This window comes from Acinonyx jubatus, chromosome D1 (assembly GCF_027475565.1).
Source record: "Acinonyx jubatus isolate Ajub_Pintada_27869175 chromosome D1, VMU_Ajub_asm_v1.0, whole genome shotgun sequence".
Taxonomy (NCBI): Eukaryota; Metazoa; Chordata; class Mammalia; order Carnivora; family Felidae; genus Acinonyx; species Acinonyx jubatus.
This window is the reverse complement of record NC_069390.1, coordinates 64,598,680-64,609,514: the sequence shown is the minus strand read 5'-3', so window position 1 is coordinate 64,609,514 and position 10,835 is coordinate 64,598,680. Positions and strand designations below refer to the sequence as shown.

General features: G+C 40.7%; 1 protein-coding gene across 1 annotated transcript in view; it reads left to right on the top strand.

Annotated features, from left to right (window-relative positions):
* The first annotated feature begins 219 nt into the window (after positions 1-219).
* The window catches only part of RAB30 (RAB30, member RAS oncogene family), a 75,695-nt gene continuing 65,079 nt past the window's right edge, over positions 220-10,835 (top strand). The window contains exon 1 of the mRNA XM_015074535.3: positions 220-430. The gene's annotated coding sequence lies outside the window, so the exon portion shown is untranslated. The remainder of the gene's footprint in view (positions 431-10,835) is intronic.

Sequence of the window (10,835 nt, the reverse complement as noted above, 5' to 3'; positions counted from 1 at the left end):
CCCAGCACTCCTAACATGGCGGCCGAGTCCCCTTCGCTCCTTTCGCCCACTCCGGGCACGTCCGACCTTGGCGCATTTTGGGCATTGTAGTTCCCGCGATAGCCTCGGTGTCCTGCCAGGCCTTTAGAAGACTACGATTCCCAGAATGCACCGCTCCTGAGCATGGCTATTGGGGCCTTTTGGACAGAGGGATGATGTCATTGCAAAAACCCCACTGCATTCATTGTGCTACGGTCTATCCACCCCCCTGCTGCTGCTGGGCTTGCGATTGCCGCTTGCTCCAGCTGAGCTAAGAGTAGCAGCAGCACCAGGGCAGGGACTCACTCCAGCCCTTGGACTTAGGACATCGCAACACGTTCCCTTGCCTGCGTGACTCATTCTCACATCATTTTTGTTTATGCCTGGGGTGGGGAGAAATATCCCAAACCAGGTGAGTTGAAGTGATTTATTCAAATGGTTCTACCAAGTTATTCCTCCCGCTTAATTCTCAAGGCTTTCTTTTGGGAAGATGGGGGCGGGAGGGCTGGAGAGGTGCTCGCAAGTGCTGCTAAGCGAAAAGCTCTGCAATTTGGGTCACTGCAAAGAACAACTCTAGCAACCTTCCCCCGCCGGAGGACCGATTCCTGCCAATTCCCTAGTCGCAACTCCCCTCAACCTTTTTGAGGGTGGAAGAGGGGGCTGGGCTGGGGAGGATGTTGGGAAGTGCTCTTGGAAAATCAGAAGAAGGCAGAGGTGGCGGACTGCAGTCCTGTCACAGACGGCCCCGAGTGCTGAGGTTTTGAGTGGGAAGGGGTGATGCGTGGGGAGAAATGGAGACAGTGATTTACTGTGGTTGCACTACTTTAGAACATTTCTATGTCGCTCGAGCAAGCACACACTATTTATTTTTAAGATGAGCGTGCTTCTCCTGAGTAGGTTAAGTTTTGTGGGGCTCTATTTTATGTGTGTGTGCCTATGTCGTTTGTCTCGCCTTTTCTGATGATTTGAGGTGACAGTGTCCTTTAATGGTGCACTCCCTGCCAGTCAGAAACATTTCACGTGTCTAAGGAAGATTCTCTTAGGCTGCTGGAAGCAGCATTTTTGTTAGGTGTTTTTCTTCTCCCTACTGCAGGATTGTTTGGAAGTGGAGCCGACAGATTTGTGCTCGTGTGAGTGTTTTAAATTATGTTGCAGTAGGCTCCTTGCCACTGACAATGGTACCATAATGAGCTGCCTTTTCGTGTGGCACAGTCACCAGTCACAACTAATGGTTTGGAGAAGGGATCATTAGGGAAACCCTGGTTCATTTTTACGCATTGGGGAAAGGGAAAGTTAGAAGCACTGCTAACCTTCATTTACCGTTACTGAAAGGTACTCACAAGATACCTTCTGAAAGGAAGAGCGATCCTGGCTAGGGAAACTCAGGAGCATAGTAGTGTTTTTTTTGTTTTTTGGATTTTGTTTTTAAGCCAACTGATGCACTTAATAGGACAGTAAGCATTCTGGCTTGTATGATTTTGGCTTTTTTCTTGTAAGAGTTATTAGGATGATTAGTGCAATAAATGTTACTTGGAGATAAACAGCTGGCTGACTCCCGAACAGATGGGGCCAGTCTTAGCTGAGAGATCTACAACCTTGGAAATGAATGGACTTGGGGTCAACCACACCCCCTCCTGGAATGTCAAAAGAAGGAGAAATGTCAGAGCATTGTATGCTTACTCCAAACTGCCAAACCTTTTTTTAGCCAGGTCAGGCATTGTGAAAGTCATTACTGGTTGTCTTCTGTTCATTTTTGATTCAGACCTTAGGTCTCCAAAGTTGCAGCTGGGTGATGCTTCGTTAAATGCTGCTTGTTACTGAATGCAAAGGACAGTCTATTATATGGGCTTTGTAGTAGAGTGATTTATTGGGATGCAATTAGCAGCTTTGGGATTTGGGAAAAGACTGCCTGGCTTTGCCTCTCTCCACGTTTCTCTGGTGCTTACTGTGTATTCTCCTGGCCAGCCTACCCTTTTCGCCGGTAACTTCCTTGCCCCACCCCTCTATGTCTCTTGAAGTTCTTTTAGTTTCTTTCCCTGTTTCTCCATTTACAATTCCCATTTTTCCTCTCCATGTCAAAATTTTCCTCTTATTACCAATATATCACGTCTAAGCCTTTTTCCAATCTCTGAATACCCTCCTCACCCCTTCTTTACCTCACTCAGAAACTCAATGGTGGATGTAGACTTGGTGAGTATTTATTCCACAGAGTCCTCTTGGGCTTTTCTCTTTCTTTCAGTGGGTGCCAAGCAAGATGAGCAGCAATGAGCCTGACCTTGTGGCCTTTGTGGCTTCTGTGACAGACATAATTTGGCCTCAGCAGCTTGTGGACAGTGCATGTTGCCACTGAGCGCATGTCACTGTTCTTTCCCTTGGCACCTGTATTAAGAACTGCCAGTGTGTTAGCAAGGTTTTTAAATGCTTTACCTGAGGGGCATCTGGCTGGCTCAGTCGGAAGAGCAAGAGACTCTTTACCTTGGGGTCATGGTTTGAGCCCCACATTGGGTGTAGAGAGTACTTAAATAAATAAAAACTTAAAAAAAATTGCTTTACATGAAATGTTCTCTTAATTCCCAAGGATAAGAAGACTTCAAATGGCTTCTGCGTCATTTAATACTTTTTTTTTTTTTTTTTTTTTAGAGACAATTGGAGTGGCAACAGTGTTCCCTCCTGTGGTGTCTTCTTTTGGATGAAAACATTTGTTATTTTATATCGCCCCTTAAGGAGAAGGGAGTGGTGGTGGTTATGTGTGTTTGTTTAACATTAGTGCTTTTCTAGGCATTGAGTCTGACTGTTGGTAGTATGGAGGCAACCAGTGTGACAGGCAGATTCAGAAGGTCTTCTAGACATGTCTCTCACCACCTTCTCATTACTCATTTTCTTAAAAAAATTTTTTTTTAATGTTTATTCTTTGAAAGAGAGAGAACATGAGCAGGAGAGGGACAGAGAGAGGGAATCACAGAATCTGAAGCAGCTTCCAGGCTCTGAGCTGTTGGCACAGAGCCTGACTTGGGGCTTGAACTCACAAACCACGAGATCACCTGAGCCAAAGTCAGACGCTCAACCAACTGAGCTTCCTAGGCTCCCCTCATTACTAATTTTCTTATTTTAAGATCCTCCCCCTCCTACTGATGCTTTGTAATGTTTTAAAGGGACAAATGAGCTGACTGGTGGGTTAGATTTAGCGCCATCACTGTCTCTGTGACCTTGAATAACTATGCATTTCTTTCTGCCTCTGTTTACATATTTGCAAATAGATAACGATCCTTGCCCCTTGGCTTACTTAGCCTCATATCATCATAGCCTGCTACCATTTGGTCCCAGTTCATCACTCTGACAGCAAATATTAATTGAGCAACTACTGTGTTTTCAGGACTGAGGATATAACAGTGGGAACAGAGGTTTCCCCTGCCCTCATGGCGTTTCTATTCTACCAGGGAGATAATCATTGGACAAGTAATCACAGTGTGATGAAGTTACTGACAAAAAGGAGATGTGCTATAAGGTCGAATAGGAGTGCCTCACTGGTGCTTTCACCCTGTCTAGGGGAATTAGAGAAGGATTCCTATAGGAGACAACACTTCAGGAAACTTGAAGAGTGAGTGAAAGTAACTTAGCTTGTCAATGAGAGGTGCTTACAGGGACACAAAGAAGGCTTCTGACAAGGGAAACTGCATGTTCAAAGTACAAAAGACAGAGGAGTGAATATGAGGGTTTGAAAGGACGTCAGTCAGTATATGGAAGCAGAGCAAAGGGGAGCGAGACCAGAGCAGGCTGGAGAGGTGGGCAGAGTGTAGAGTTTTCTGAGCCTTATGTGAATTTTGGTCTTTATTCTAACAGTAATAGGAACCTAATAAAGGGCTTTAGTTAGCTAAATGAATTATATATGTAGAATGATATGGAAAACATCACCTTAGCTGTTATGTGAAGAAGAGATTGGAGGAAAGGACTGGCCAAAGTGAATGTGTGGATGACAAGTAGCAAGTCATTCTTGTAGTCTGCATGAGGGATGATGGTGGCTTGGGTCTAGGGTGGTGGCAGATGGCTTGGAGAGAAGGAAAGAGATTGGAGAGATGCTCAACTTGAAGATGATAACTGATAAGATTGTTGATTGAGTAGATGTGAGGATAGAGAGGAGTCAAGAGAGTTTTTCCTTGAGCAACTGGGAATGCCATTTTTAGAAAAAAAGAACACTCAACAGGGTCCAGATTTTTGTCTGTTTGTTCAAGGAGGGACTTTTGGGCAGGTTGACTCTGAAGCTCCGGACAGACATCAAGATCTTTCTCTCCTTCAGCCTGTCCAAGTGTAGGATGTGGCATAGTGGACTTGAAGACAGCTCTGTGAAGCTTTCTAAGATCAGGTGCTGCTTATTTATTAGCTGTATGATGTTGGACATGTTATATTCTATTTCTGAACTTTAGTTTCCGCATCTGTAAAATATATTTATTCTATTAATTTATGCTGATTCCCCCTAGCTGTATATGCACCATGCTAAGAATACAGTATTGAATGAGATAGTGTTTGCTTTGGCAGAATTCATTTGGTGAGAGAGACAAACATAGTCACATAAAGAGAGTGATGTAGGCCACCGTAGGAGAGCACAGCCCCAAGGAAGGCTTTCATTCTTTCTTATTAGTGAGAGGGGCAGGAGACCTTTGACCTGAGACATGAAGCAAGAAAGGGCTCCAAATAGAGTATCTTGCACAGATTAGGGACTCTGAAAGTTTGGTGACTGAGTAAATTAACTTAAGTCACTGAGGGTCCATTCAAAAGCAGGAAGTATCAATGCATTGGAAGAGGACATTTAGTAATGCCAAGTGGCAAATGTGAAATGCTTTTAACAAATCCTTTAAAATGTGTTCCTGAGACCTGCAGCCTTTGAGATATTTTGTAGATGACTTTTAGGGAAATTCAGAAATATTTCAGATCTGGTTTCTTTTTGGGCTGAACTTCCTTTATTCAAGTTAGTTTCTCAAAAATAATTTTAAAATTGTATAGTGTTCCCTAAATTAGTGGGTCTCAAAGTTTTGAATTTTATAACAAGCAGAATTACAAAAAATAAGATAAAATTGGCTGTGCTATTGACAATGGTTATTTTTCTGTAGTAAAGATACATTTTTTTAAAAATGACCTCTTCACTTTTATCTCATAAAATAAAGGACATTTAATACCAAAAGTTGAGGGAGACCATACTTTTAAAATTAAAAATATATTGAGCTTTATGAAAAATTCTCTACATTGTCTTTATTTTTCTCACTTTGTTGCAGAAGAGTAAAAAAAAAAAAAAAAGATGAACAAAACACCAGAATGTTATAATAGTTTATGGAACCATTGCCTTATTTTCTTGGCTATGATGGAAATGTGGCTCATCTCCAAATAAGAACACTTCCAAGTATGGAAGAATTTTATATAGACCATAGATAATTTGTTTTCAGTTCCTTCTCCATAGGAATCCAACCATTAAAAACTAGATAGGTCTCCGCAAGATGTGTCTAAGGTAGTGGTCTTTAGTCGTCTCTAGAGGGTCCTTGCAGAGACCATGATGCCAGGATCATATGTTAAAGTGTGTGTGTGTGTGTGTGTGTGTGTGTGTGTGAGTGAGAGAGAGAGAGTTCATGTGTGCATGCACATATTTTTCTGTCACTATGTGTGTCTTTAGGCAAGTTATTTAATGTCTCTGGAACTCAGGTTTTTTGCAAGATTGTTGTGAGGTTTAAATGAGATAATATATTTTTTTAAATGTCTGGCACTATGCCTTGTATACCTGGTGGTCATAGTAACTGTTTTTAACGTTATATTTATTTCTTGGTTTAAATATTTTATTTATTGGCTGATACTCGCTTAATAACCACAATGATAACACAAAGAAAAACGATAACAGTAAAACTGGACAACCTGATACAGTGAGAAGTACACAATATCACTGATGCAGAATTCTTGCCAAAAATGTTTAACCTAAATCTAATCATGAGGAAATAATCAGGCACATCCAGATTGTGGGACATACTGCAAAACAGCTGGCCTGCAATCTTTGAAAATGTCAATGTCGTGAAAGAGAAACAAAACAAAATAAAACAAAATACATAGGGGACTGACCTAGATTAAAGGAGACTGAAGAGCTATGACAACCAAATGCAACATGTAACTCTTGATTGGATCCTGGACTTTAAAAAAAAAAAAAAAGCTATTAAGGACATTTTGGGGGCAATTGAGGAAATTTGAATGGGAGCTGCATATTAGATAATCAGTAACAATGTTAGTTTTCTTGGATGCAATAATTCTTCCATCTGCTTAGCCTGACATATTGTGGATATTGGTGTCTAGATCAGTTGCTGCTCCTGAATGTCATCATTAGGAATGTCACACCAAAGCTAGAAGACATCAAGGGTTGCTTCAGAAGACAGTGATTTTCTTGGTTACTGCAAGTATTTAATCAGCCTATGTATGGGCTGTGATACCAATTATTGGGGATATTGTAAGGGATTTTTAACTGTCCTTTCTAAACACAATCCTGTCATTCTGTAAGAATGCAAACTTCTAGGGGTGCCTGGGTGACTCCATCAGTTGAGTATCTGACTTCAGCTCAGGTCATGATCTCGCAGTTCGTGGGTTTGAGCCCCACATTGGGCTCATGCTGTCAGCACAGAGCCCACTGTGGATCCTCTGTCCCCTTTCTGTTACCCCTCCCCCACTCGCACCAGTTCTTTCTCTCTCTCTCTCTCAAAAATAAATAAAACATAAAAAAAAAAAAAGAATGCAAACTTCTGGAGCTGGCACACTATCTTTGATATTACTAGAGGTAGTGAGGTAGCTGGAGCACTAGCTGCTCCCAACGAAGAGGAAACGATGGCAAGTGGCACGTTAAATATATATCCTACATTTTTTTTTGAGTCTAGACATAAGATTAATCAAAATTTATTACAGAAATAGATAATGAACTGGATACAGGAGATTCCCCTTAATTACACCTCACATAGATTTGATTCCACCTCACTTTGAGATTTTGATATGTATCCCTCTGTCATTCCCCCCCCCCACACACACATATACTAATGATACTATTATAATATATATAATTCTATTTGCTGCCTCTTAATATATTTTGAGTATTTGTCCCACACATTTGCACGTTGTTCTAACTTACCTGTCTTAAAGGCTGTGGGATACCACTGCAGTGTGCATTTGAGTGTGCATCCTTTTGTGATCAACTTGTGGGATTATTTCTGTCGGATACATTTCTGGGGGTGGAAATGCTTGGTCAGAGGGCATAAACAGTTCCCCGTTAATTGCTCCCCGGTTTAAATTTTTACCAACAGTCTGTGACAGTGCCATTTCTACTTACCTTTGCCAAGTCCAATAGCCACTTGGGGTAAACTCTTATTAAAGGGAAGGAAGTTGTGATGGGTGGACAGAAAGTGGGCAAAAATGGAATCACGGAGCTCCTGCTGCTTTTGTAATGGCTGTGATAATACAGGTGAGTATGTAAATAATGTGAAAATCTCTGGAAGAAAGAAATAAAATACATTATCTCTGCCTACAACACAGTGTGATGTTTAAAAAGTGAACTGAAACAATAAAACAGCCAAGAGTTTTCCCCAGAAAATTTTTCAGAAAATTTTTGAGTTATGGTTAATTTCACTAAAATGTAGACAGCATCACCTTGAGATGAAAATAACCTCTACTGCTCACTTCCTCTCTATTGCAGTCACACAACCACACTAGAAAGGGGAATTTAAGCTCCACTTTTAAAACAGCTGAATCAGGTAGTTGAAAGGCCCCACCGTTCATCTTTCTGAAGATCAATAGGAGCAATCCCAGGGCAGATTTTTGGCATTTTTTTTTGGAGAAAAGGTATGAATTTAGGAGTGGCCATCAGTGAGTGACTCACTCTGTTCCAGCAGAGACCCTGGGGAAAAGATTGCAAGGTTCACAAGCTATGAATTATTTCCATTCTTATGTGGCTGGGTGGAGCACACAGATTTGAGCTCTGTGCTATGTGGAAATTTATCTCTTCAAGTCTCAGTTTCTTCTTCTATTAATTGGGGGTTATTTTGAGGTCAAAATGAGATAATGTGTCTAAAAAGACTTTGGCAAATTTATATGTACATAAATATGTGCTGTTGTTAAGGGGCTGCTGTCTCTCACTGGGGCAGCTCATATTATTCTTTCATTTAATTCCAATGCCATTTGTATTCCAAAGGACTTTTTTAAGGCATTCTGTCCTGTAATGTCTTATTGTTACTTCTTTGGCCAATATTTGTGCTCACACAAATTTAAGCTAAATGGGAGATTCTGTGCTGGGTTTTCTGAGAAGGAAACAAAGGTGGAAACATCAGGAGCCTTCCATATATATATATATGTATGTGTGTGTGTGTGTGTGTGTGTGTGTGTATAAAGTTTATTTATTTTGAGAGTTTGAGAGTTTGTTTGTTTGTTTATTTATTTATTTATTTATTTTGAGAAGAGGGCATGAGCAAGGGAAGGGCAGAGAGAGAGGGAGGGAGAGAATCCCAAGCAGGGTCCACATGGTCAGTGCAGAGCCAGATGCAGGGCTCAATCTCACAAACAGTGAGATCATGACCTGAGCTGTGATCAAGAGTTGGACGCTTAACTAACTGAGCCACCCAGGTGCCCCGAGACTAATATCTTTTAATGAGAGTGTTCAATGAAAGATGCTTTACAAAGGTGTATTTTGTATGCTGTTTTATAATCTCAAACTTAGGGGTTGCCTGGGTGGCTCAGTTGGTTAAGTGTCTGACTTCAGCTCAGGTTATGATCTCATGATCCGTGGGTTTGAGCCCTGCATCGGGCTCTGTGCTGACAGCTCAGAGCCTGGAGCCTGCTTCGGATTCTGTGTCTCCTTCTCTCTTTGACCCTCCCCTGGTCATGCACTGTCTCTCAAAAATGAATCAACATTAAAAAATAAAAATAAAAAAATATATAATCTCAAAGTTAGGTGGTAGATTTTACTTCCATTTTTTCCCATATAAATGAGGAAACAATTCTTAGTGAGGTTAAGTAACTTGTTTTGTTTTGTTTTGTTTTAAAAGTTACCTAGCTTAAAAATAATTTGCAGATGTAGGCCCTAGGTAGATTTTCTGGAACCAAAACCAAAAGCATCTCCAGCTGCTTCCTGTTTTTGCCTTGCCTTCTGATCAAAAGTATAAGCTTCATGAAGGTAGGACTGGCTGGTGGCATTTACTTTGATATGGTTCCTTTTACCTTCAGGCACATGGGGAGGAGGTTTCCTTAGATCTTCGGGGTTAGTTGAAATGTGTGCGCATGTACACTTCTTTTCCCAAAAAACTCATTTAAGAGTGAGTTGCAGACGTTACAACACTTTATCTCTAAGCTCTGGAGCATGTATCTCTTAAGACACAGGGAATTCTCCCATTTACCACAATATCATTACATTGAAACAATATTTTTCAGATTTCCACAGTTCTAATGTTTCTATAATCAGTCTCTGTTCCTTTCTCCCTCTCTCTCTGTCTGTCTCTCTCTCTCCTCTCTCTCGCCCCCTCTGCCCTTTAACACAAAGTAATTCTGTTTAGTTTCCTTTAATGTAGTGTAGTATCTCGGCCTTTTTTGTCTTTTATGACATTGAAATTTTGAAGATTTCAGGTCTATTGCCTGGTAGACCATAAATTGGATTAGTCTGATTGTTTTTTCTGTAACAAACTCCAGTTAAATGCTTGTAGTAGGAATTCCACATAGACAATGTTGCATCCTTTTCTTTGCATCACATTAGGTGACACATAGTATCAGTTTGTAACATCACTGGTGATGTGAGAGTTGATCATGTGAATGAAGTGATATTGCCTTGATCTCTTCATTGTAAAGGTACCTGTTTCTCTTTGTAATAAGCAAAATTGTGCGGTGATACTTTGAGATTGTTTGAATATCCTGTTCCTCAACAACTTCTATCCAATGATTTTAATATCTACTGATAATCATGGCCTAAGTCAAACGGTGTCTAGTAAAGGATGATTTACTTCTATATTTATGAACCATGTGTTTTTTTGATAGATCAGCTTTCAACTCTTCCTCTTCCTCTTCCTCCTCCTCCTCCTTTTTTTTTTTTTTAACCTGGACTCCTCAGTTCTTTTTTTCTCCCAGTGTGTTGTAATCCATTACCAACCTTATGCCCATTTACAAGTGAAGAAATTAAGAGTCAGAAAATACAAGTAACTTTCTGAGAGTCACAGCCAGTTAGCAGAAGAGGCCAGACGCACACCCAGTTTTGACAACTCTATTGCCTCACTGGCAGTCCAGGAACAGAACATCACCTGATGAAATCAAGTTAAAAAGAATGAACAAGGAGGGGCGCCTGGGTGGCTCAGTCAGTGGGCATCTGACTTTGGCTCAGGTCATGATCTCACAGCTCATGAGTTCGAGCCTCGCATCAGGCTCTGTGCTGACAGCTTGGAGCTTGGAGCCTGCTTTGGATTCTGTGTTTCCGTCTCACTCTATACCTCGCCCACTCATACTCTCTCTCTCTCTCTCAAAAATAAATAAACATTAAAAAAATTAAAAAAAAAAGAATGAACAAACATTGCATCATTGTTGCTTATAGCAAATGATTGGAAACAACCCTAAGTGTGGGTCAGTGGGAAACAGGTTAAATAAATGAGTATGTTCACACAAGGGAAACTGTTAAACCACAAACAAGAATTAGGGTATTCTGTAAGTACTAATATAGAAAAATCTCAAAGGATATATTATATGAAAGAAGGAATGTGCAGAAGAGTGCATATTTTGTGAAAGAAGCGGGGATAAGAAAATACATTTGAACTTGCACAAAGAAACCCTGGAAG